Source organism: Tetrao urogallus (genome assembly GCF_951394365.1).
Source record: "Tetrao urogallus genome assembly, chromosome: 1".
In the NCBI taxonomy this organism is placed as follows: domain Eukaryota; kingdom Metazoa; phylum Chordata; class Aves; order Galliformes; family Phasianidae; genus Tetrao; species Tetrao urogallus.
This window is the reverse complement of record NC_136813.1, coordinates 119,024,712-119,050,753: the sequence shown is the minus strand read 5'-3', so window position 1 is coordinate 119,050,753 and position 26,042 is coordinate 119,024,712. Positions and strand designations below refer to the sequence as shown.

The window sequence follows — 26,042 nt, the reverse complement described above, 5'->3', positions numbered from 1 at the left end:
TGTGATCACTGTGCAGTGAAATCAGTAGACAGTTAGCTGTGTTTTCATTAAACCTGCGATATTCTAAAGAGGAGTATTATAGTTCTGCGCCAAATCTACTTTTCAGAGAAACACAGAATGGCTTAGGTTGGTAGGGACTTTAAAAACCAATGAGCTCCAGTGCCCCTGCTGTGGACAAGGTTGCACCCCCTAGATCAGAGTGCCCAGGGCCCCATCAAGCACAGCCATGAACTCTCCCAGAGATGAGGCATCTGTGACTCCTCTGGACCATGTCTTCCAGTACCTCACCACTCTCTAAGTAAATAAGTTCTTCCTAATGTCAATCTAAATCTATCTTCTTTTAGTTTAAACCTTTTAATGATAAAAATATTTCTCCTCACATATGATAGTATTCAAAGTTGTTTGTTGTGAATCCTTATGATTCTGGATTTTTCTTTGCTGACTCAATTTGTCTTCATTCTGGCTTAAGAGATAAGTGAGCTTCTCTTCCTCTTCCCATATGCCCTTGTTGTCTTCCTGCTCTATTAGCTTTCTCTTTTCTTGATCTACACCTAGTTTACCTCCTTCTGCAAGCTATGAACAACTTACACTGCCAATCCTACTCTACCTGAGTCATTCCAATTCTAGCAGCCTGATCCACCTGCTCGTTGCTTTGATGTTCTTTTGTGGCATAATACTTGAGTATGTGAGAATCTACATGATGTACTTACACATCCAGGTTCTCTCCTCTGGCAGCTATATCTTTCTACAGTGTAGTGGCTCAGATAGGCTTGCCTCTGCACTGTTGCCACTGCAACTCTGCCAGTTGCTCTGCTTCTGTTGTTGCAAGCACATGGCATTTGTCAGCATTCGTAAGTCAATACACAGGTACAGCATTGACCACTTTTCTCATTCAGTGATATCTAAAGCTAGCTGGGTAGCCTTCACTTCTGCAAATTAGCTCAATTCACCAACAGTTTCTATGACTTGTCTTGTGGGTTTCATAAAACAGCTTTCTACCTCAGATGATTTCCACAATGTGATGGGACTGAACAGTGAGCAGTCTGGGCCAGCATCTAGTTTGAGTACCCTTATGTACAGGCACACAAATAACTAACTAATCATAAGTACATAGTTGCTTTACTTATGGTAATTTTGTAGCAACTTTCAATATATACTTGCCTTACTAGTAGTAATTAGTAGTAACATATACTACAGAAATTCATGGAAACAAAATCTCAATTTTTTTTTATTATGAAATACTATGAACCCACTCTTGTGGTATTCACATACCTGTGGATCAGATAACTCCCACAGATTGTGACTGTCACACAGTAGCATCACTATTTGAGGAAACCACTGTCAACCTGGATCATATGTACACAGTGAAAGAAAACTTGTATGTAAATACTATATGTAAGGAATATGAACCCCATTGCCCATTAGACTCATCTGGGTATAATGCAGTGAGCCTACTCTGAAGGACTCAGCGCTCCATGCCAACACTGAATCAATGTAATATTTCCTGTATGCAATTTTTTCAATGCAAAACAAAAACAACAAAAAACACCAAATACAAACAACAACAAAAAAAATCCCACAACTGTTATTCAGACTTAATTACTTCAGATTACTATTATTTTCTTTAGGAAGAAGCACTCTGCCACAGAAGAAGTCACGAAACCTGGATTCTTATAGATTTATAATTCATTATTAGATTCCCAACTTTTTGATCTGTTGTGAACTAATATTTGTTGATGCTTGTCCTATTTAAGGACACTTAGAACAACTTGCTTATGCATGGATTCTCAAATATCTGATAAAGTTGGAGTTTATTCTGCAGGCTACTTCCAAGGAAAGCACAGTCTATGCCCACTACTGAGTCACAGATTCAGTTTTATGTCTGTCTTTGTAAAGTTCATTAAAATGGAAGTTAAGTTCAGCTGAAAATAAACCCACAAGACTGTTAATGGAATTTCATTTATTGCACTGTGTACTGTACTCTGTAGGCATTCAACAGAGATATACTTTGAGCTAGCCTCTATATACAATGCATGTTAGCCTCAAAGGTCACCCGCCTGCAAAAGTAAACACACTAAGTTAATTGCTTTCTTTTCTTATCCCAGATGCAATTTGTTTGGTTTACTGACACATGCATGACTCGAAAGTTTAACAGATGTAAGAAATGAAATTAAATATTTCAAGTAAGGCCTAGAAATAGCTTTAATTTCCCTATATCTAACTTTTTTTTTTTTTTTTTTTTTTTTTAATCACAAATCAAGTAACCAAACACCTACTAAAAGAGCATCTGTAAGTAAGAGGTAGTATGTACAGATGCTCTTTCATTAATTTCAGAGTATACACACCTGTAATACCTCTGGATCATCTGTTATTAAGCTACCTGATACACTCACCCTAAAGTCTTAATAGAACTAGTTAAATGGCAACTACTGAGAAGAAAACCAACAAATTATGGCAATAGGCAATGATTTATGAATGCCTATTTTAAACATATTTTTCCATACAAAAGATTATCATTATCTTTCTTGGTCTTTCATCTAACATTTTTACAACAACAAAAAAAAAAACCCTGAAAATCTAATGTGAGGCTTCCCATGACTGACTCTTTACATTGAAAAGCACAACTGCAATACTAGATTGCTTCAATTTGTACTACAGTGGACTGCCTAAAATACTCACTACCCTATAGCTATTTAGAATTACATTCAAGAGTTTTTTAGCACCTTAACCAGGAGACCTCGGGTCAAATTGCAAATCAGTTAGAATTTCCCTGTCCTATAATTTCAGTTTTTCCTAAGAAACTCAGAATTTTTATCATCCTGGGCTGCTTTTGTAGAAAAACACATACACCTTCAGAAAATGACTGGTACGCCCAGAGGTGGTATTTATTTTGGGTACAAAGAAAGTAGACAACAGCATTCTATATACGACACACACAAAAAAAAGATAATTCACATATACAGTGTCACGGAGTTATCTCTAGATCTGTGTCCATGACAGGAAAACAGCAGGCTGAAAAAAAAACAGTCCGAAAAAAAAAAGAAAAAGGAGGGGGCACATATCAAAACAGGCTGGTTCAGCTAGTTCCGTGACTAATGAAGCAGGGGGACCCAAGGACCCACGCCCCAGAAAAGGGGAAAAGGGAAAAGGGGAAGGGTAGGGAGATGGGTCTAAAAAAAAAACAGTGGCAACAATCTGAGGAAAGTTATTTACTAAATTATATATCAAAATGCAAGATAACACAATATACAATATAATTGGAATTGAGGCTAATAAATCAAATAAAATGAGAAAGAAACAGAGAGTGTCCAAAACTAAAGGCCCTATTCTAACACTGAATGCGAGATGGCTAGGGAACACACAATAACAGATGAGCAAGAAGGGGGAAAAAAAAGGGGCATCTCATGACTTGTGAACAGCTTTTATCTTTCCTGCTGAATGAAAAATGGAAATGAAACAGTGAGTCTCTTGGGAGTTGTAGTTCTCTACTGAGAACTAGATACCTGGAAATACTGACAATGGAACTGGAGCTTTAGCTCTTTAACTGCCAGTGCACTCCATGATGTTATGATGTGGAATACTGATAACAAAAGTCATAAAACCATGACATTCCACCCCTTATCTCACATCACTACATCATGCTTAACATATATATATATATACACAAACAAACAATAATTAACATGCATTAAACACACACACACACACAAGTACACACGCACATATATATACATGCATGGAATTACTGACTGCAGTCCCACAACATTAAATTCCCCTGTGGTACACACTGAATATCCACATTTTTCTGCATCACCCACCAATTGTACCCAGGCCCCTGAACAAACACAATTCCACAGAGAGGTTTGCCCTTTCCAGAAGCTGGGAGGACCCAAATTGCTCTTCCCGACATGCGCTTTACATGTACTACAGGAACCTTATTTTCCTCTACAGTATGTAGGGAACTGGATTGGGCAGGACATTCGCGACTGATAGATCCTCAAGTGTTGACCAACCAGGTGGCTTCTGTCAAATGCTTCTCTCTGTGCTTAAATGTTCTTAAATGGGTGCGTTGCTTTCAATGTAGCTTTTAACAACTCACCGTATCGTTCAATTTTACCAGAAGTTGGTGCATGATAGGGGATATGATAAACCCATTCAGTGTCATGATCTTAGGCCTGAGTTTTTACAGGAGAATTTTTGTGATGAGATTATCTGACTTAAATTTTTCTGGAGTGCCATGTCACCATAGGACACATCCTACTTCAGAATTCATGCTGATCCAGACCTCTGATTGAAACCCATCATATATTTCACCTCCACAAAACAACATAACTCAGGCAGATCGATATAAAGAATATTGTATGGCTCTAGTGGGATGAGATTTTGCGTAAAAAAAACTAGCATAAACTGCATTTGGATTCTCCTATCCATCTTTTCATTTTCCCGTCAATCTGGATAATTCATACATATTATCCATTATGGGGAGTAAAGTCATTATTGTACTTGAGTACTATGACTTAGACTAAATGCAGTCAAAATCCTATTATTTATCAAATACAAGACCTCTCACCTTTAAGATTGAATAATAACACCTCTGTACCCCACAGAGGTATCTTCTTTCTCTAATTCCAATATCCTTTTGAGGAAAAAACCCTACAAATTTAAAGCACTAGCGTAATTAATCAGGGAAAAGTTAAGAAACAGAAAACACAGAATACAAAAAAAAAAAAAAGTCCATCTTATCAGCCCACACATTTCACTATTTTGTGCATATTTTTGTGCTTTTTCTACTTGCATGGCACATATGAGCACAGAAACTCCTGAGTTAAAACATCTCTATTTTAAGTTACACTAGTTATATTATGTTAACTGTCAACTATCTCCTCAGTGTGATCTGAGAAAAAAACCAAGTATATTCTGTAGTAGTAACTAACATTCTCATGTTACACAGATTACCAGCTGGTATTCTTGTATGGTTTTCTATCTATCCTGCATTTAAAATGGATTTTAACATCATGCAAGCAACACAGCTCTTCTCTGAGGAGACAGATGTACAGGGAACAGAATGCTCAATAGTTTGAATGTCTGTAAACTGAGGATCAAATAAAAATAAAAAAAAATAAAAATAAAGAAGCAGAGAACAAAGTATGTTAAAAAAAACCCTCACAGTTCTGCACTCTAGACACAAAGTCTAGTTTTGTTTAACACTGAACAGCATACGGATTTCAATAGTGAAAGCTGGAGAGAGATCTCACCACTGTCCCCAGCTGAGGTAAAGCTGAGCTGTTTTTACTAAAATCATAGAATCACCAAGGTTGGCAAACACCTCCAAAATCATTCACCTACCACTAATATTTTCCCACTAAATATCTAAATGTTTCTTGAACGCTTCCAGGGATGGTGATTCAACTACCCACTGGGCAGCCCATTCCAGAACCCGACCACTCTTTTAGGGAAGTTTTTTTCTAATGTCCAAAATGAATCTCCCCTGGCATAACTTGAGGCCATTCTCTGTAGTCCTATCATTAATTAGGCTGGAGCAGGGCACAAGTCCCATTTTGGCACAACATCCTTTCAGGTAGTTGTAGACAGTGATAAGGTCTTCTCTGAACCTTCTTTTCTCCAGACTAAGCCATTCCAGTTTGCTCAGCTGCTCCTCATTAAGATTTGCACTTCAGACTTTTTACTAGTAACGACCGCATGGTCGTTCATCTGAGGAAGGAATGAAAGACGAAAATGACCTTCTAAAAGTCTGTATCAAACAACTGGAAAATAAAATTACAGCTCTGATGGGGCAAACTGACTCATGTTCAAATGGAATCTCCCTTCTAAAATTGAGAAATATATCATAAGATGGTGAAAAGGATTTCAATCAGCAGGATCTTTGGATCCCTGACGAATCCAAAAAAAAAAAAAAAAAAGGAAAATCAAGGAGACTAAAGTTCCACTAGAGGATCTGGAAACTTCAGATCCTCCAGAAATTTAACCTAAACCTTCCCTGTCTCAGTTTAAAACCATTCCCCCTTGTCCTATTACTGTCCACCCTCATAAAAAATAATTCCCCCTCCTCTTCATATGTAAAACTTCAAGTACTGGAAGGTTACAATGAGGTCTCCCTGCAGCCTTCTCTTTTCCAAGTTAAACAAGCCCAGTTCCTTCAACCTTTCTAAATAGGAGAGCTGCTCCAGAACTCTGATCATCTTAGTGGCCCTCCTCTGGACCCGCTTCAAGAACTCCAAAATCTTCCTGTACTGGAAGCCCCAGGCCTGGACACAGTACTCCAGATGGGGTTTCACAAGAGCTGAGTAGAAGGGGACAATCACCTCCCTCTCCCTGCTGGCCACCCCTTTTTTCATGCAGCTCAGAACACAGTTGGCCTTCCAGGCCGCAATTGCACACTGCTGGCTCATGTCCAGCTACTCGTCCACCAGGATCCCCAAGTCCTTCTCCACGGGGCTGCTCTCAAGGAGATCTTTTCCCAGTTTTTTCAGTGAAAAAGCTCCCCCTAGGGAATCCGAGACCCTGGAGGTTAGTGAGAGGATCTGGGGAATGGAAGACCTCCCTTCTGTCAGGGAAGAGGTGGTCCGAGAGCGCCTAGGCAACACCAATGTTCACAAATCCATGGGACCCGATGGGATGCATCCACAGGAGCTGAGGGAGCTGGCAGAGGTGATTGCTGAACTGCTTTCGGTCATCTTTGAGAGGTCTTGGAGGATGGGGGAGGTGCCTGAAGACTGGAGGATAGCCAATGTCACTCCAGTCTTCAAAAAGGGCAAGAAGGAAGATCCGGGCAATTATAGGCCAGTCAGCGTCACCTCTGTCCCTGGAAAGGTGATGGAACAGCCTGTGCTGGATGTCATCTCCAGACAACTGGAAGAAAAGGAGGTTATCAGGAGTAGTCAGCACGGGTTCACCAGGGGGAGGTTGTGCTTGACCAATCTGGTAGCCTTCTATGATGTTGTCTCTGGCTGGGTGGATGGAGGGAGAGCAGTGGATGTAGTCTACCTTGATTTCAGCAAGGCATTTGATACTGTCCCCCATGACATCCTTATAACAAAGCTGAGGAAGTGTGGGATAGATGAGTGGACAGTGAGGTGGGTTGAAAACTGGCTGACTGGCAGCGCGCAGAGTGTCGTCGCTGGAGACCTGTAACCAGCGGTGTTCCTCCTCAGGGGTCGGTGCTGGGTCTGGTCTTGTTCAACATCTTCATCAATGAACTTGATGAATCTTGACCTTGAGTGGCCACCCTCAGCAAGTTTGCTGATGATACGAAGTTGGGAGGATTGGCTGACACGCCTGAAGGCCGTGCTGCCATTCAGCGAGACCTGGACAGGCTGGAGAGCTGGGCAGAAAAAACCGGATGAGGTTTAACAAAAGCAAGTGTAGAGTCTTGCATCTGGGGAGGAATAATTCCATGCACCAGTACAGGTTGGGGGATGAGCTGCTGGAGGGGAGCTCTGCGGAGAGGGACCTGGGAATTCCTGGTGGACGACAGGTTGGCCATGAGCCAGCAGTGTGCCCTTGTGGCCAAGAGGGCCAATGGCATCCTGGGATGCATTAAAAAGAGCGTGGCCAGCAGGTCGAGGGAGGTGATCCTTCCCCTCTACTTTGCCTGATAAGGCCTCATCTGGAGTACTGTGTCCAGTTCTGGGCTCCCCAGTACAAAAAAGACAGGGATCTCTTGCAAAGAGTCCAGCGGAGGGCCACAAAGATGGTGAAGGGCCTGGAGCATCTCCCCTATGAGGAAAGGCTGAGTGAACTGGGTCTGTTCAGCCTCGACAAAAGAAGACTCAGAGGGGACCTGATCCAGGTCTATAAGTATCTAAGGTGTGGGGGGCAGAATGGCAAGGACGGACTCTTTTCAGTGGTGAGTGGAGACAAGACAAGGGGAAACGACCGGAAACTGCAGCATAGGAAGTTCGGCACAAATGTGCGCAAGAACTTCTTTACAGTGAGCGTGACGGAGCACTGGAACAGGCTGCCCAGGGAGGTGGTGGAGTCTCCTTCTCTGGAGATGTTCAAGACCTGCCTGGATGCCTACCTGTGCGACCTGGTGTAGGGAACCTGCTTTGGCAGGGGGGTTGGACTCGATGATCTCTGGAGGTCCCTTCCAACCCCTACAATTCTGTGATTCTGTGAAATACCCAGGATTGCCCCAACCCAAGTGCAGCACCCTGCACTTGGTCTTATTGATCCTTTTTAGGTTTTCATGGGCCTACTTCTTGTCCCTCTGCATGGCTTCCCTTCCTTCCAGTGCATTGACTGCACCGCTCAGCTTGGTGTCATTTGCAAACTTGCTGAGGGAGCACTCAATGCCATCATCTATGTTATTGATGAAGATACTGAAGAGCACTGGTCCCACGACTGACTCCTGCGCAACACCGCTTGTAATCGGCCTCCACCCTAACACAGAACCACTAATCACAAACCTTTGGCTGCATCCAGCCAGCCAATTTCTAATCTACTGAGCAGTCCATCCTTTAAATCCATACCTCTCCAATTTAGAGAGAAGGGACCATGTAAAAGACTTTGTGGAAGTCCAGGTAGATGACATCCATGGCCCTTCCCCTGTCCACTGAGGCTGCCACTCCATCACAGAAGGCCATTGGATTGGTCATGCAAGTTCTGCCCTTGTTGAGGCCATGCTGGTTGTCTCAGATCACCTTTTCATCTCATATGTGCCTTAACATGGTAATGAGGAGGATCTGCTCCATGATCTCCCTAGGCACAGAGGTGAGGCTCACTGGTCTGTAGTTTCCCAGGTCTTCCTTTCTCCCTTTCTTAAAAATAGGATTAATGTTTCCCTTTTTTTCAGTCACCGTGGATTTTACCAACAGCCATGATTTTTCAAATATGATGGAGAGTGGCTCAGCAACCACATCAGCCATCTTTCTCAGAAGCATGGGACGCATATCATCTGGCCCCATAGACTTATATATATTCAGTTTCAAGAAGAGGTCTTGGACTTGTTCCACTGTGGGACAGAATCCGCTCCTCTCACCCACACCTAGAAGTTCAGGGTCCTGCATGCACTGTCCTCAAATCTGAAAGAATGAGAGCAATTTCCGTTTACACAGTTTAAAATAGAAATACAAACCTTGCCAGAATTATTTGAAAGTACTGGCAGATGGATTATTCCTGAATATGCATCATGTAATATTTGGCAGCTATCACGACCACTGAACAACTGACTTCTAGTGCAATGACATTATTAATTACTAATTAATAATAATTAATTATTATTAATAATCAGCCTAAAGGAGACTGAAAGGAGGCCTCAGGGCAGCTTACAGCTTCCTCACGAAGGGATCACAGGGTCAGGTGCTAATCAGACATAGGGTTTGATTTCTGCATGGTCCTGTGTAGATTGAGGAGTTGACTAAATGATCCCTGTGAGTTCCTTCCAATTCAGGATATTTTATGATTCTATGATACTATCACTACGCTCCTTGATGAAGAGCCCCTCTTCATTTTTTTCTGTGTTCTCCATTTAGCTATCAGAAGGCCACTGTAAAGTCTTCCCAGAGCCTTCTTTTCTCAAGACTAAACAAATCCAGCTCTCTCAATCTGTCCTCATAGGAGAAGTGATCCAGTGCTCTGATCATCTTTGTGGCCAAAACTACCCTAGAATTATTTCAGTCTTGGAAACATCATGGTGCTGCTAACTCCCTGCCCCAGCAAAAATACTGCAAAGTTGACACTATTTAGTCTTAGCTCTAATAGTATCTTGTTTTGTTTTACTCTTGAAATACTTCAGAAACCCATCCTAGAAGAACTCTGATTCCAGATGTATGGGGAAAAAGCATTTTTGAACAACATAAAATAGTCCTAAAATAGAAACTCTGTACCAGAGCAACAATATATTTACAGGGAGGAGAAGCATTAACACAAACTTGGTATTAATTGCTGTTGTTATGGTGTAATGTAGGTATGTCTGCTTTCAAATCTCAGAAGAAAAAGTTATATAAAAAGGCCTTGAATGAATGTACATTAAGATGGCATATTAAGGATTTCTTTAGAAGCCTCTTTTCTTTATGCAGATGACAAATTTAATAACCACAAAGAAAAACAGCCTTTACCATGCTGAAACTCTTTTCTTGCTCATACAAAAAGATCATATAACATGACTGTGTTTCTTCCTGGGAAAAAAAAAATCTGTTAATGGTGACTGCTGGTTTTCATAAAAGCTCCAAAAAAACAACTACAATTTTCTTTCTAAAATCTTTTTTTCTTGAGAGTCTCTATTTTTGAATATTCCCGACTGATAAAGCTACACTACATGGAATCAGGGAATTTCTGAATTATTCATCTTGCAGACTACATACAAGACTGCACAATGCAATTCCTCACTATCCACCAACAGATGCCCAGCCAGATCCTGAGCTATGGCAGCTTCCCCTTGCCAGCTCCCCACAGTTTTATAGTTTTCCATACATTATATGGTATGGACCATTCCTTTGGCCAATTTAGCTTAGCCTGGTTCTGCCCCCTCCCAGTTTTCTTCACTGGTAGGACAGAACAAGAAGCTAGAAAGTCCTTGACTCTGTGCAGAACTGCTTGGCAACAGTGGAAAAATCAGTGTGTTTTTCTCCCATAGGCAAAATATAGCATCATACCAGACACTACATACTAGCTGAAACCAGGAGACCTGGTCATGTTACAAACATGCTCAAGGATGGGGATTGTGAATATATGTAAGCACAAAACTGGAATTTTACCCAACCTGAAAGTGGAAATTCTTTTCCCAATATCCTCTCACAATTTTCCTTGTTTCAACCTGTGACTGTGGCCTTCTATCACTGCACATCTCCAAGAAGAGCCTGACTACGTGCATCCTTCCATGTAGTAGCTGATTACAGCAGTGAGATCATCTACTCCTCTTACAATTAACAAACCCAATTATCTCAAATGCTCCTTGTATGTCATACATTCAACACTCCCAAATGATTCTGATGGATTTTTCTAGATCTTGTTTCAGGATGTCTATCATGCCTTTCTTCCAATGAGGAGCACAAAACCAAATAAAACAGTCCAGGTAAAATACCAAATAAAATCTGTATGTTTCTTGATGTACCATCTTTAAAAAAATAAAAAATAAAGAAGTTATTATATGACATTGGCCTTAGTATCAATCCCTAAGAAATGGAAGTGTTAAACTCACTTTCAGAACATTTGAACAGCTGATTACAACTCTTAAGCCTAATAATCCAACAGTTATTCGTATATATATTCATATACCGTGAATATATATTCGTATATATTCATATACCGTGAATATCTTTCGCTTATTTAAGCCATATCTCAACTGTTTGGTTACAAAGTAACTGTGCAAACTGTGATAAAGAACATGCTTAACTCCAAGCCACTCACTCCTCTCCACTCTTTGGAGTAAAAGGGTTGCCTCGCTGTGGTAATTTATCAGTCTCTTAGGCCCTGGGTAAATGCGTGTTGGCTTTCCCTAGCCATTTTCTTGCCTTTCATACACCTGGAAATAGCTCCTATGATGATTTCCTCAGGCTTACTAGCCAATAGGTTTCTGGGTATTCTTCCTTGCTTTCTGGGGGGAGAAGGATTGTGCTAAATGCCTCTCCAAATAATCAGAAACCCTCCCAGATTAGTATCAGTATGACCTCTCAAAGATAACAGCAGCTTTACCACGGCTTTTTCAGCCACCTCAGTGCTTTTGGAGATTTCGGTGGATCCAGGGGCTTGCATACATCCAGTTTTCTTTTTGGCTTCCAGTGTAATCTTGGTCTACTGAGCTCACTGAGGGCACTGTTGTGGACAACCTTGGCTCCTGGTCTTCCCCTCTTTTAGAGCAGCCCTGCCCTTGCAGTTCTCCAACAGAAGGGTGCACATTCATTTCACCAGAAACTTTCATCTTCTCTGTGCCTTGTCTTCTCTCTAGACTTTGTTCACCATGCTCTGATGAACCTAGGCTGAAGTTTTCATAGCTAGGCTGAAAAGCCTCTTAGCAAAGATGCACTTCCCCAGCTTCTGTCTGGCATCCTGAGCCATTCCAGTTGCCAACAGTTTACGGGCCACTTTGGCCCGGTTCTTCGACTAATGAGGCAGAGGGACCCATGGACCCATGCCACAGGAAAAGAAAAAAGGGAAAAGGGGAAAGAGTAGGGAGATGGGCCCAAAAACAAAACTGTGGCAACAATCTGAGGAGGAAAGTTAATTTACTAGATAAGATATCAGAATGCAAGATAACACAATATAATATAATATTATTGGAATTGAGAGAGAGTGTGTCCAAAAACTGAAAGTCTTACTCTAATGCTGAAGGCGAGACAGCTAGGGAGCATACACATTGCAGAGATGAGTAGAAAGGAGATGTCTCATGACTTGTTGACAGTTTTATCTTTCCCTCTGAATGGAAAATGGAAATGAAAAGTCCTCTGGGGGTATGTAGTTCTTCTCTTCTCAGAACTAGGTGCCTGGAAAAACCAGCAGTCCAAGAAACTGAAGCATTAATTCTTTAACTCCCAGTGCATCTACATGATGTTATGATGTGGAATACCAATAACAAAAATCATAAAACCACGACATCAGTGTTTTTCATTTCTGATGGGGAAGTGTGGTCATAAAAACCAAAGCTCGGCCTGAAACACTGGCTGTGCAATATGTTAACCAGTAGGTTGGGTGCCTTCCTACCCAAGCCTTTCTGCTCCACTGGCAGGAACAAGTAAAATAGCACATTGGTTCCAGAGCCTTGTAGTCACTCTTCGTTATGTTCTCCCTTAACAGTATCACTGGTGCATACATTGATGACCAGCTAGGGGATATTATCTTTTAGTGCCTGCACTCTGTCACAGATCATGTGAGGTAACAAATAAGGCCTATCTACCCTGTAGAAGGATAAAGACTCATAGACAGGTGCTGGGTATACTCTGTTGTCCAAAGCTTGGATTCTGTCCTCCTTCGGAGGCTTTGCCTGGTCTAAACCTTGCATTATGCCAGGACAGTTGCTCCAGGCAACATCATCAAATGTGTACCTTGTGAACAAGGTACATTTCTGCACAGTTCCAAGGAGTTTCATGCTGTCTTGAGCAGAGCTTTTTGCCCCGTTTGCATCCTCATCTGTGCGAACTGCCACTCATGCTCTCCCTTTGCTCTGACCACTTTAAAGCCACACAAAAAAGACAACATAATTGCTGCAATGAAATCCAACCTAAATGTCATGGTAGAGGCTATATAGCAATTATGTCAGGCACATGGCATTCTTCGACTCAACTTGTAAACTGTCTCCTGACGTCACATGAACTAGTCAGTCCACAATTTGAGCTAGATGTGTTACCTTCTTTGACCTGTAATGTTAGAATAACTTTGAATTAGGATGGTATCTCATCTTCATTATCAATCTATAGGCATATTTAGTTCCTTGAACACTTAACCTATCCTCAAAAGTTGTATGTAAGTATGGCTGTGGATATACACACATAGCTGTGGATGTTATTTATTTATTTGGATGTCATGGTTTTGTGATTTTTTGGTTTTCGGTATTCCACATCATAACATCATGAGGGGCACTGGGACTTTAACTGTCAATGCTCAAGTCCTGGGTACCTGCCCAGAAGAGAAGAAGAACTACATTCCCCAGGGGACTTGGCGGTCAGGGAGAGGAGGTTTGACTCCTGGCAAGGTCACCTGATGTGCTCTTTCTCGCCTGCCCTTTCTCGTGGGCGCTGCTCGGTCTCCCTGCTCGGTCTCCCTGCTGCTCACCTGGACTGCGCATCTCACCTCAGCGTTGTGGTGAGGCCTATCCACCCTTTCGGACATTCTCTCTCTCATTATATTTGATTTATTAGCTTCAATTCTGATTATATTGTATTATAATATATATAGTATATATATATAGTATATATATAGTATATATATTATCTTGCTTCCGATAATATACTTAGTAAATTAGTTTGTTTCTCCTCAGATCGGTGCCGCTGTTTTTAATTATTTTGGGGTTCCCTGTTTCTTTTTTTCCAGAGGCGTGGATCTGCAGATCCCTCTGCCCTGCTTGTCACAGAACCGGGCCGAACCAGACCGTAAACCGTTGACAGTAAGTATGGCTGTGGATATACACACATAGCTGTGGATGTTATTTACTTGGATTTTAGCAAGGTATTTGATACTGTTTCCCACAGACTTCTTCCTGGGGAAGCTGGTTGCTCATGGCTTGGACACAGAAATTGTTCAGGAGGTTAAAAACAGGCAGGATGGTTGGGCACTAAGCGTGATTGTAAATGGAGTTAAATTCAGATGGCAGACAATCACAAGTGGATTTCTGCTGAGTCAGTACTTTAGCCAGTTTTTTAAAATATCTTCATCACTGATATATACGGAGGGATTGAGTGTACCCTCAGTAAGTTTACAGACAATACCAAGTTGGGCGAGAGCACTGATCTGCCTGAATGTAGGAAGGCGGTGCAGAGGGATCTGAATAATCTGTATCAATGGGGTGCATTCAACTGTATGGCATTCAACAGGGGGAAATGGCAGATGCCACACTTGGGTCAAAACAACTCCATGCAGCAATACAGACTTGGGGAAAAGTGGATGGAAAACCGCTCAGACGATAAGGACCTGGGGGTGTTGGTCAACATCTAGTTGAACATGAGCCAGCAGTGTGTCCAGGTATCCAAGAAGGCCAATGGTATCCTGGTTTTTATCAGAAATAGTGTGGCCAGCAGGACTAGGGAAGTGATTGTCTCTCTGTACTTGGTACTCCTGGACTGCACTTATTGTACTGTTTGGTGCTCCTTGCTACAAGAAGGATACTGAGTTGCTCAGACCTGTGAAGAGAAGACCAACAAAACTGATGAAGAGATTAGAAAACAAGATTTATCAAGAGTGGCTGAGGAAACTGGGGCTGATTTGTCTGGAGTAATAGAGGCTGAGGAGAAACCTCCTCACTCACCACAACTACCTGAAAGGAGGTTGTGGAAAGGAAGGTGCTGGTCTCTTTTCCCAGGTGAGAAGTGATACAGCAAAGGCCACAAGTTGCACCAGAGGAGGTTTAGACTGGCTATTAGGAAGAATTTCTTCAAAGAAGGAATGGTTAGGCATTGGAATGGACAGCTTGGGGAAATGGTGGAATCCCCAGCCCTGGAGGTATTTAAGAGACGTGTGCGTATGGCACTTACGGACATGGATTAGTGGTGAACTTTATGATCTTTCCAACCTAAATAATTCTACCATGGTTCTAGACCTGGTAGACCATGCAGCAAAGTACAGTCAACATCAATTTACTCCTCATTCCTTTCCCCTTATTCTCATTCAAGAAGAAAATTCAATATACTTTTCAGTACACTAGTCATAGTTCAGACAAGCTAACTCTAGAACTAAGCACACGGGTGTTACCAATGTCCTATATTCTGAAGAGGCAGCTGAAAACCTACATGACCTAGGCGAACTGTCCTATCTTGTGAAAGGAATTAGTAACTCAGGCAAACACACCAGTCAGAAGTCTGTTGATTCTGAACCTGCTGCTGAAAAATGCTTAAGAAGAATAACTTGATGAACCTTTTTTTAATGTTGTGCTTCTCTCAGTCAAAAAAAATTTTGAGCTATTTCCCAAAGCCATTTTAGATTTCTCCATACTGTGCACATACTAAACTACTTGCCACTGGATTTACAACCAAGTTTAAAATGAACCACCAGAGAGTCTTCTGTAACCTCTGCAAAAAGGTACTAACTAAAAATAACCCCTAAGAATTCAGAATGAACAGCTGATACTATATAAAACACTGAAGGAATATGGAGGTCAGAAAATAAGCAAGGCTTGTGTGCATAAGTGAAATGTTATGGGATCATTTACTTATGCATCAGTTGCTTTGTGTTTAACAAGAATTGGAATTGTCCAAGTATATTTATGAGGAGGCTCATAGATTAACTTCTGCTAAATTAAGCCCTTCTTAGTGACAAGAAAGCTGTACATGGTGACTTTTTTGCCAGAGCAAAAAATTTCAAAGGCTATTTCCTCCATAAATTCCAGAGAAGTCTCTAAGGCATGATGGCTTCTTAGTTGATCATCTAACATTCCTTGTGAGAATAAAAATAAAAAAGAAAAATTTAGAAAGCTTAAATATTCCCTTGACAAAAGTGGCAATGACTCCCACTTATGGTGATGCAGTCATTCACTGACTTTGAGAAAGGCTAAAAGCCTTAAGGAATACTCTTTTTAGGAAAAGAATACTGTCCATAAAAAATACAGACTGTAAATCACTTTCCAAACAGATTTAGGTTAAGATTCCAGATTAAGTTAAGCCTTAGCTAACCTAATCCAGAGATCAGATGGGTTTTGTGCAGAGAGAAGCTGATTGAATTTCACTTTAGAAACACACTACATTCAAATCCATTACTCTAAAACCTATTTTGGAACTAGTCTTTTTCATCTTGTTCTCATTGCAATATATGCATGTACGTGAAAAAAAGCTGTCATGTGCATTTGAAATGTACAGACCCGGAGAACAAGTTATACAGAAGACAGAGACTTCAAAATATTTCATTCACATCTATAATTATTTATCATAAAGACTAAGACAGTGACCCACTGTTTCCTGTGTAGCAATGAATTAAGAGGTAGAACATTTAGCTGTGACTACAATGGGAAAATAACACAGTAAAAGAAGTCTGAACATAAACTGTTTTCTTAAACAGAAAGTATAAAATTCTGGCTTCAGTAAAATCAGTAGCATAACTTCTGCTGACTTCAGCAGGGTCACAGAAAGGAGAGGAGGCCAGCCTTCCTCATTAGCTTCATACTAAAATTTCCATGCTGCAAAAGCATACAACAAAGAACTCAAAAAATCAGTGATGAAAGAGATGATAATAAGGGCAGGGAACCTAGCTTGTAACTGACAGGTAAGAGCTAACAGCAGGTTTCAAAGAATCCTATTGTCCCACTTCTGAACACAAAGCTAGGTCACTGGCATAGTCAGCCCCAGATGACTCTGCTAGATTTGAAAAGCAGCCTGAAATTTAAATGACTGCCAATCTGCTGGACACAGACTGAGTTCAGAAACTGCTTGAGAAAAAGTTGCAGATTGGCCATTACAGATTTCAACTTCGAAGATTTCAACTTTGAACACAGGAGTAAAGCTTCACAAGTTGAAAATACTAGGACAGCTCACAGAAACAAAACATTACCCGAAGGTTTAGATATTCATTTCGTAGTACTAGCAGTGCAGCCAGCAGAAGCAAGTGTTTAGATCTCAGTTTCTCTGATTAGCTTATCAATTCCCAAAAAAATGAAAGTGAATATTGAAGTTCATTTGGTTACTTGAAAAGATTCAACTGAGTAACTGCCTTTCTGAGTTACTCTAATGCAAACATTTGTGACACTAGCAACATTTTTTTCTAACTTGGATCATTCTGCACATCTCAGGTGATGAAATACAGCCTAGTGAATTACTAAGAATGTATATGAAATTCCAGTCTCATTTTAACACATCCCAAGATCTTGGTCTTATTTCTACTTAGTGTATTTCTGACATATACCAAAAAGTTACATATTATCATATTTCTAGTCCAACAAGTTAAAGCTGCACAAAATAAAAACAGCTAAAAACAGGCATTTCAAATACATAGTCAAAAGAGTGAAGAACACAGACTTACAGTAACACATGTGCTTGGCACTTAGAATTTCAAGACTTCTGAAGTATGAAGCATTGCCAAATAGTAGCTCATGTGTTAAGTGCATTGTCAGATGGCTACACTCTGGATAATATTAAATAATATCAGTGTATTCTTGTTCTGCAACAAGAATGTGGAAAGAATGACCTTCATACTGTCTAGCTGACAATTAGAGAAGGGGAATAGCTCTTTCATTCCAAAAGGGTAGCTGAAAGGATAGAAATGCCTATCTGATCTGAATTTGTTCCTTTAAGGACTTGCAGTATAATTAAAAGTTACTGTAAGTAATGTAGAAACCTATTCTGTACAGACACAAGGACTTTTAAAGAGGGCCCCACTCATATCAATAAGATCAGGATTCCCAGTGACAACATCTTGGCGGGGATGTAAGTTAGCTGGTTTTGAAGGTGCAGCATACTTCTCTCTCTGTGTTTGTTTTACTATGTTTAGTGATGGGAAAGAAAATAACTCAGGAAGACTTCACTTAAGTGAAGCAATCCTCCTATTTTATTACGTTGCTTCCAAATGTAAGAGGTGATGGTGGTATAGCAGCAGAGGTTGAAATCTCCCATCAGCATTCTACTACACATCAGTATTAAAGACTTTGCAGGAAAAAAAAAGCAGAACAGCTTCATAAATGCAACATGGCTTTCCATGTTGCTATCCATGTTACAGGCTGATGCAAGCCTTTTTTTCTAAGATGAACTTCATTTCTTGAAATACTGAGCATTCAGAAGTTCTGTTGAAGTCATAAGAAACTGAAGGTAAACCAGCACCACGATAAATCAGGTCTGAAATGTTAGTAAATATATGACTGTATGGGAACTGCTGAGTCACAGTCTGAACCTCTGATCACCTGAAGTGAGCAATGAGTCAGCCAGAGGAGCACAGGTGAAGGCAATTCACCTGAGCTGCCTGGCTCCACCCCTCCTAGACCTATTTAAGAGCTGGCTACCACTGGGGAAGGATCTTTTTTGGAGATTGCCTCTGCTGCTGTTTTGTGAGTGAGCCCAGGATAGGGGTAAGCCTTCTGTTTTTTCCATTTTGTTATAGTCTGCTTTGCCTAACTCTCTTGTTTATTTTGTGATTGTAACGTCCTAATATTCTCTGATTATACAATAGCCAACAGAATACAGTGACTCTCAAGACCTAGATTCTGTCTTCAACATGAATGGCCTGTTGAAAGGCCTTCAAGGAGTGTTTTCATTGCCTGTGACTCCATTTCTCCATTAATAAAATGGACCTAAAGTACATTTACCTATCTTGAGAAATGCTTTTAAATCTTCTGATTAAAGATCATTACAAAAATCAGTTGTGCACACCTTCTGATTCTGTGTTTGCACAAGGATCTAACTAGGACTCAAAGGTTCTGTATGAGTACAATGACAGTAATAATCAGGAAGAAATTTAATCAGGATTGTCATTGCTAATTGAACATCAAAACCATGATGTAAAAGAAAACCCCAACAATCAGAAATCTGGAAGTTCCAGTGTGTCAGAGCATTAAAAATGAAATAACTCTTTACAGACTTAGTCAATCCTCCTCTTACAGTAGCAAAGTTCTTTTAGGTGGTCTGTCATCCTTTCCAAGACTGCTTTTCAAAGGAATTGGGCTGGCTCCTCTCCAGGTTTTTATACGTAAATCAATGTATCATGATAGAGGGGAAAAAAAAAAAAAAATAGAAAACCACATGTTCATTGCTAAATAACGTGGACTGGATTCGAAATTGTGTCCTGCTATACAGTGTTTTATATCTCAGTCAGACAAGCAGTTTCGTTTATCTTGTGTCTCAGATGTAAAAAAAAAAAAAAAAACAAACAAAAAAAAAAACCACCAAACATTGTAGTGGTATTCCTGCAGTATTGTTTTTCTTGAATATGACTTCATTACATTCTCACTACTACCATATCTCAATCGGATAGTTCTACTTATAAAAACATTCTGCAGATAGCATCTAAGCAAGGCGCGTACTGTAATGGACTACCTGCACATGCATAATCAGAGCAGATTAAAGGGGAACACGAGTAAGAAGCATATGAATACTTTTTAATATCTAAATACTACCAGAAGCTGCAATATAGCTCCTTACTACTGATCTGCATTTCTTTTACTAGATGATATCTAGTAAAAATCTGCTTTTGCTATATTCTAGTCTGCTTACCGATTAAAGGTAAACTATTTGGTGGAGTTTATACCAATTAGCTTTTAAGAGCCAGTTCAAGAATCATACAATCATATATATCATTATAATCATACAATCGTATAATCATTCAGAATTTTTTTCCTTAATGTCATCCTTTTTTTCTACCTTAGTGTCATTCCTCCTTTTATGAAAGGATTAATTGCTTACTCTTCCGGGAAGCTACCCTCTTTACAATACAAGTACATTTAGAAGGGTTTTCGATATCTGTATCTAGAGCCCACTTGATATTTTGACAACACGAGCTGTTTCTCATAAGTTTTGGTTAGGCTAGTCACGACACTAAGGATAAAATAACTTCACCCTCAAAGGAGGTATTGCAGTTTTTATAGTTTGAAGGCCTCAAGTATCCCACCCAGGTTAGCTGTCTGTGCTTAAAGTTAGTTTTGATATGATACAGTTCCATGGCTTTGAATGAAACTATCACAAAAAGACCTGGGTAAAAACAAAACAAACCTGCTAGAAGCTTCTACCCCTTCTATCTGCATTTAATAATTGCATTTGATAATTGCATTTAAGTTCCAGCTCTTGACCATTGCCCTTGCCTGAATTACACAGCAGTTTGTCTGGTGATATATCTCACAAATTTGAACCCCAACCTGACCTGTCTTTCTGGCTTGACCTTGGACCTACCTCATAATTACAGATGTGTTTGGTGGTCACTTGACTGCTGGCTGAATCTGACTATCATTACCAGGCCCTTTTCACTCTCCCTGTTCAGCATTGCCACACTATCCCCTGCCAATAACATCACTGCTCCAGAATACTTCACTGCCACGTTTAGCTTCCAGCTTACCTCCCATTGTGAAACAACTTATTCTTACTGTGCTCTGATGAGCTTAAGTCCCACAAGAGTCCAAAGAGAGAAAAAGGCTCCAAATAACTTACAGTAAGCTCTGGGAGCTTCAGTTCTATCCATTCCTGAAATTGGGAATAGATATTAAATGCACTTTAATGCTCTTTAATATCTTCATCAGTGACATCAACAGTGGAATCAAGTACAAGTTTGTAGATGGCACCAAGCTGTGTGGTGTGGTCAACGTATCTGAGGGGCGGATGCCATGAATAGAGACCTAGGCAGGCTAGTGAAACCTGGAGAACCTCATGAGGTTCAACAAATCCAAGCACAAGATCCTGCATCAAGGTTGAGGTGACCCATGCTACCAATACAAGCTGGGGGATGAAAGGATTGAGAGCAGCCTTGCTGAAAAAGGATGTGGGGATACTGGTGAATGATAGGGTCAACATGAGCCAGCAATGTGCCCTTACAGCCCAAATTGCCAACCACCTCCACTGCATCAAAAGAAGCATGGTCAGCAGGTTAAGGGATGTGATCCTACCCCACTGTTCTGTGCTGGTGAGACCTCACCTGCATTACTGCATCCAGATGTGGAGTCCTCAGTACAGGAGAGACACCTGTTAGAGCTCGTCCAGAAGAGGGCTACAAAATGATCCAAGGGATGGAACACCTCCCTTATGATGATAGGCTGAAAGAGCTGAGGCTGTTCAGCCTGGAGAAGGCTCTGAGGTACATCTGAGAGCAGCCTTTAAGTACCTAAAGGGGGGGACTATAAGAAGGAAGGGGACAGACTCCTTAGCAGGATCTGCTATGATGAGACACAGGGAAATACTTTCAAAGTAAAAGAGGGGAGATTTAGATTGGATGTAAGGCAGAAGTTTTTTACAGTATGAGTGGTAAGGCACTGAAACAGGTTGCCTAGATACGGTGGTGGATGCCTCATCCATGGAGACATTCAAGATCAGGCTGGACCAGGCTCTGAGCAACCTGATATACCTGTAGATGCCCTTGTTCATTGCAGGGAAGTTGGAGTCAATGACCTTCAAGGGTCTCTTGCATCTTAAACGATTCTATGAGTCTGTTATATTTTTGAAGGTTATAACCATTACTAGTAACTTTGTAGTCCTGTGTAGCTAGTAACATTCACGTCTGAATGAAGTGACAGCATAAGAACCTAAAACATTTAGAGAAACATATGAATAAGCCCTTTTTTTCTTTCCTAGTTAATAAAGAAAAGGTGACACAAAAATATCAAAAGAACTGAAAAGCAAAAAAGAAAAAGGTCACTGAGACTGTGTTGTCTGCTCTTCCGGAGAAGGAGAGGGATCCTTAGAAAAACTATATTAAGTATTATATTTCATTGTACTTCAGTAGTAAAAATGAGCCATGCTTTCTCAAAAAAAGTATTCAAATTATATTTATTGCCTCATGTTCTACAAAGATCCTTCTTAATTGGTGTAATTTTAAAATATATATAAAAGACTATTTTGTAACTACAAGAAGACATCACAAGTCAAGTGTACGATATCCATGAAACACTGCTTAGGTGGTAGAATTCTACCCCAAATATAAAATTTTTCCTACTTATAGAATAGCAGTGTTCTAATATGACAATACATTAGTTATCAGCAAATTCTTCCTGTGTTAGATTCTATGCCAATGAAGCTGCAATACTGCTACTTGTAAGAAGGTAATAGAAACAGGCTTAATCTAGATAGCTCCTAAGAAAAACTGCCAGTGCTAAGAAACCAAGAGCCTTAACCTTATTAATACTACTAACACAAGACTTAATATCATAAATGACTGAAATACAGTAAAATTATCCCATAGAAGGTGTGCAGTTCCAGGTAGGATCAGAAACTACCACGACGTGAAGTGATGCCATACATACATAGCAATATGAAGACAAGGGGTAAAGTGTCAATAGTAATTATTATTCCAAGTTCAGTACCAAAACTTCTAGGATGCTACTGCAGAATTGCAGTAAGATCAAAAGTCCTCATTACTCCAGCAGCTTGCCTTTGACAAGTGGATGAAACTAGATGCATTCAAAGGGAGCCCAAAAAAGCTAAGCACCCCTATGAAAGTTCTGTCAAGTGACTGCTTAGAGACAAAGATTAGATTATGTTACATAGCAACTGAAACTTTCTTTTCACTGATATTTGATCAGTGCATATGCCTTATCAAACAGAAGCTCAAATTGTTTCTGAATCTCTGCTGTTGATATCATCTTGCAACAGTGAATTCCACAGCAAAAGTGTGCACTGCCAGAGCAACATTTTGAAAACTTTTAGAGCTGCAAGTGCTTTGCATATTTACTTGCCACATGCTGTGAAATAAGATGAAGAGATTGACTTCTCTCTAAAGTTTCATTATTTGCACTCTGTTATAGTGTTATTAATTCAACTCATTTCACTTAATTACTTACCTAATCCCTGAGAAAAACAGTACCTGTCTTCTTACGCTCTTCATACTTGCTGCAGCTCTTTGAAGCAAAGAGCAAAGCAGACTTTCTCCTTCAGTGCCAAAAATATTTCCAAAATGAAGAAGTATCACTCCTTTGTCTAGGAAATATGATTTTAATCCCCTCAGTCCCAGTACAGATAAAGCTCAAGCACTAAGACAGGACAGCACAAAGATGAACACATCACATCACTGTGACACATTCTTAGTCCAACATATGCAATTAAAACTGTAAAGGCATGTGTCTCTCTGCAATTTACTACTCCAAAGGAGTCAAAGATAATACTTTTGTTTTAGGCATAGATAAATGATCACTGCCATTTTTTAAAGGCCAGTAGCTTAGAAAACAAAACTGAAAAGCCAGTCACTAGGCTAATCCATGTAAAAATGGTATCACAGACAGTACTCTGCTCTTTTCCTGCAGAAAAACCGTTTGGCTTCATTTGCTGACGTACTCTACTGCTGATTCTCACTGAAACTACAGAGAACTTTTTCAATAATTGGATAGTTTTTTACAAAGGTCATGTGATCACCTCACTGCTGAAACTATATATCAAAGAAGGCAGCCGCTGTGAGAGCACAGTACTGCATCTATTTTCACATAGCATGTAACTTAGTAGAATTCTGTTCTATATTAAGTGGATGACATAAACTAGAGCAAAGAACCATGGAAGCTGAGTCTCCCTCTCTCCCTGCCGCCTTTCCCTCTCCTGCCTCCCAACTTGTCCGCTGCACAGCACCCCGAGGTAAAATGCCAGCAGAAGCTATGCTTGTGAGCAGCTATGTGGAATAAGCATGTTCTCTCGTGTCTTTTTTTGTCTTTTTCTCCAATAAGGAGAGGTTACTCAGTTAATAACTGAAACTGAATGTGCATAAATTAAATTCCCCGAAACCTTGGAGAGGCTAAAGTAAGAAATAAGCCTCTGAAGCAATACGTACTTCAAAGTGCCATACTCAAGAAAACTAACCTCTGTAAGAATTGTAACTGTCTGAGCTACAAACTTTTAAAAAGACTAAAACATATCTTTCTCAATCCTAAACTGGCGTAAGACAGAGAAGAATAAAAAAATCTGAGAAATTATAGTGAAAAAAAGAATGCAAAGCTCTCCAAGGGAGCAATGTACATTCATTCAACTTCAAATGACAATTATGTTCTTTTTTCCAAGAAAATTTTTTTGCTTTCTTGATTATATATTTAAAAAATTAAGTCATTTCATTATAAAGTAGGTTTAAAATTAGAATACTGCCAAGAAGCTTAGACTTAACATTCAAATTAGTAATGAAACTGACAGATTGAAGGAGAAAACAGAAATGTATTGAAGTAAAGTTCAATAAAGACAAAAGGGAAGTGATTCACAGTCATTATTCTTTTCTGATGCTCAAAGACAAAATTGGGATTAAGTGGCTTGGCAGCTGTTCCACATGGATTGGTCAGACTAGGCAGCACAATGAATACTGACTCTGGATGTCAAGATGATAACCTCCCCGAAATGGAAAGTGGCACACAGCACAGCAATCTCAGCTGATGGCATACACATTGAGAGTTTATTACTTACTTTAACAAAAAAAACCAAAAAAAAAAACCAAAAAAAAACCTATTAGAGAAGATTGTTTGCTAAAGGCAAATGCATGGCTAGTGTTTTTTCACTCTCTTCATTCACCCAAAGGTAGACAACTGCTGGTTTTAATGTATTATTCACTAACATAAATTGGAGTTGCAGGCTGGCAGCTTTGCTTCCCAAATGCTGTGCCTGGAAACATCAGCCAATCCTTTTGACCTTAAAAATTCCTAGAAAGGAAATCAATGGCAGCAGCACAGATAAACTTACACTTAGTTACTGTAGGTGTTTATATTGCTTTTCTCTGGCCTTCCCCAGCTACTTCTAAATTAGTCATACTTACACTCTAGTTTTGATGTTTTAACTTTCTTAACCAAATGTAAGAAAGTCTAGGAGGTTTTTGGAATGCGTAGAGGACAACTTCCTGATACAGCTGGTCAGAGAACCCACGAGAGGAACTGCCCCACTAGACCTACTGTTCACAAACAGGGAAGGTTTGGTGGGAGATGTGGAGGTTGGAGGCTGTCTTGGACAGAGTGACCATGAAATGATAGACTTCTCGATTCATGGTGGAGCCTGGAGGGGGAATAGTAAAATTGCTACCTTGGACTTCAGGAGGGCGGACTTTGAATTGTTCAAGGGACTAATAGGGGGAGTCCCCTGGCATTCAGTCTTAGAGAGTAAAAGGGTCCAAGAGAGCTGGTTGCTCTTCAAGAAGGAAGTCTTAAGAGCGCAGGAGCAGGCAGTCCCCCTGAGCTGCAAAATGAGCCGTCGGGGAAGAAGACCGGCGTGGATGAATAGGGAGCTATTCTTGAGGCTCCAGGAGAAAAAGAGAATCTACCACCTGTGGAAAGAGGGACAGGCAACTCAGAATGAATACAAGGGAGTCGTTAGGATGTGTAGAGGTGAAATCAGAAAGGCAAAAGCCCAGCTTGAATTTAACCTAGCCGCAGGGGTGAAAAGGAATAAGAAACTCTTTTATAAATACATTAAGAGTAAGAGGAGGACAAAGGAGAATATCCACTCTTTGCTGGATGAGGCTGGGAATGTGACCACTGAGGATAAGGAAAAGGCAGAGGTTCTGAATGCCTTCTTTACGTCTGTCTTTAAAAGTCAGACCAGTTATCCTCAGGACACTCCTCTCTCTGACCTGGTAATCTCGGCTGGGGAGCACACTAACCCCCCTGTGATTCTGAAAGAAACAGAGACCTATTGCTCCAACTGGACTGTCACAAGCCGATGGGGCCAGATGAGATCCACCCGAGAGTGCTGAGGGAACTGGCGGAGGTGATAGCCGAGCCACTTTCCATCTGCGCTCCTTGTTGACTGGTGAGGTCTCAGAAGACTGAAGGCTTGCCAATGTGACTCCCATTTACAAGAAAGGTC

At 40.5% G+C, this 26,042-nt stretch overlaps 1 protein-coding gene across 1 annotated transcript in view; it reads right to left on the bottom strand.

The window, feature by feature from the left end:
* The window catches only part of TSPAN9 (tetraspanin 9), a gene marked incomplete at both ends in the record, with an annotated part of 64,061 nt that overhangs the window by 7,319 nt on the left and 30,700 nt on the right, over nt 1–26,042 (bottom strand). The window lies entirely within an intron of this gene.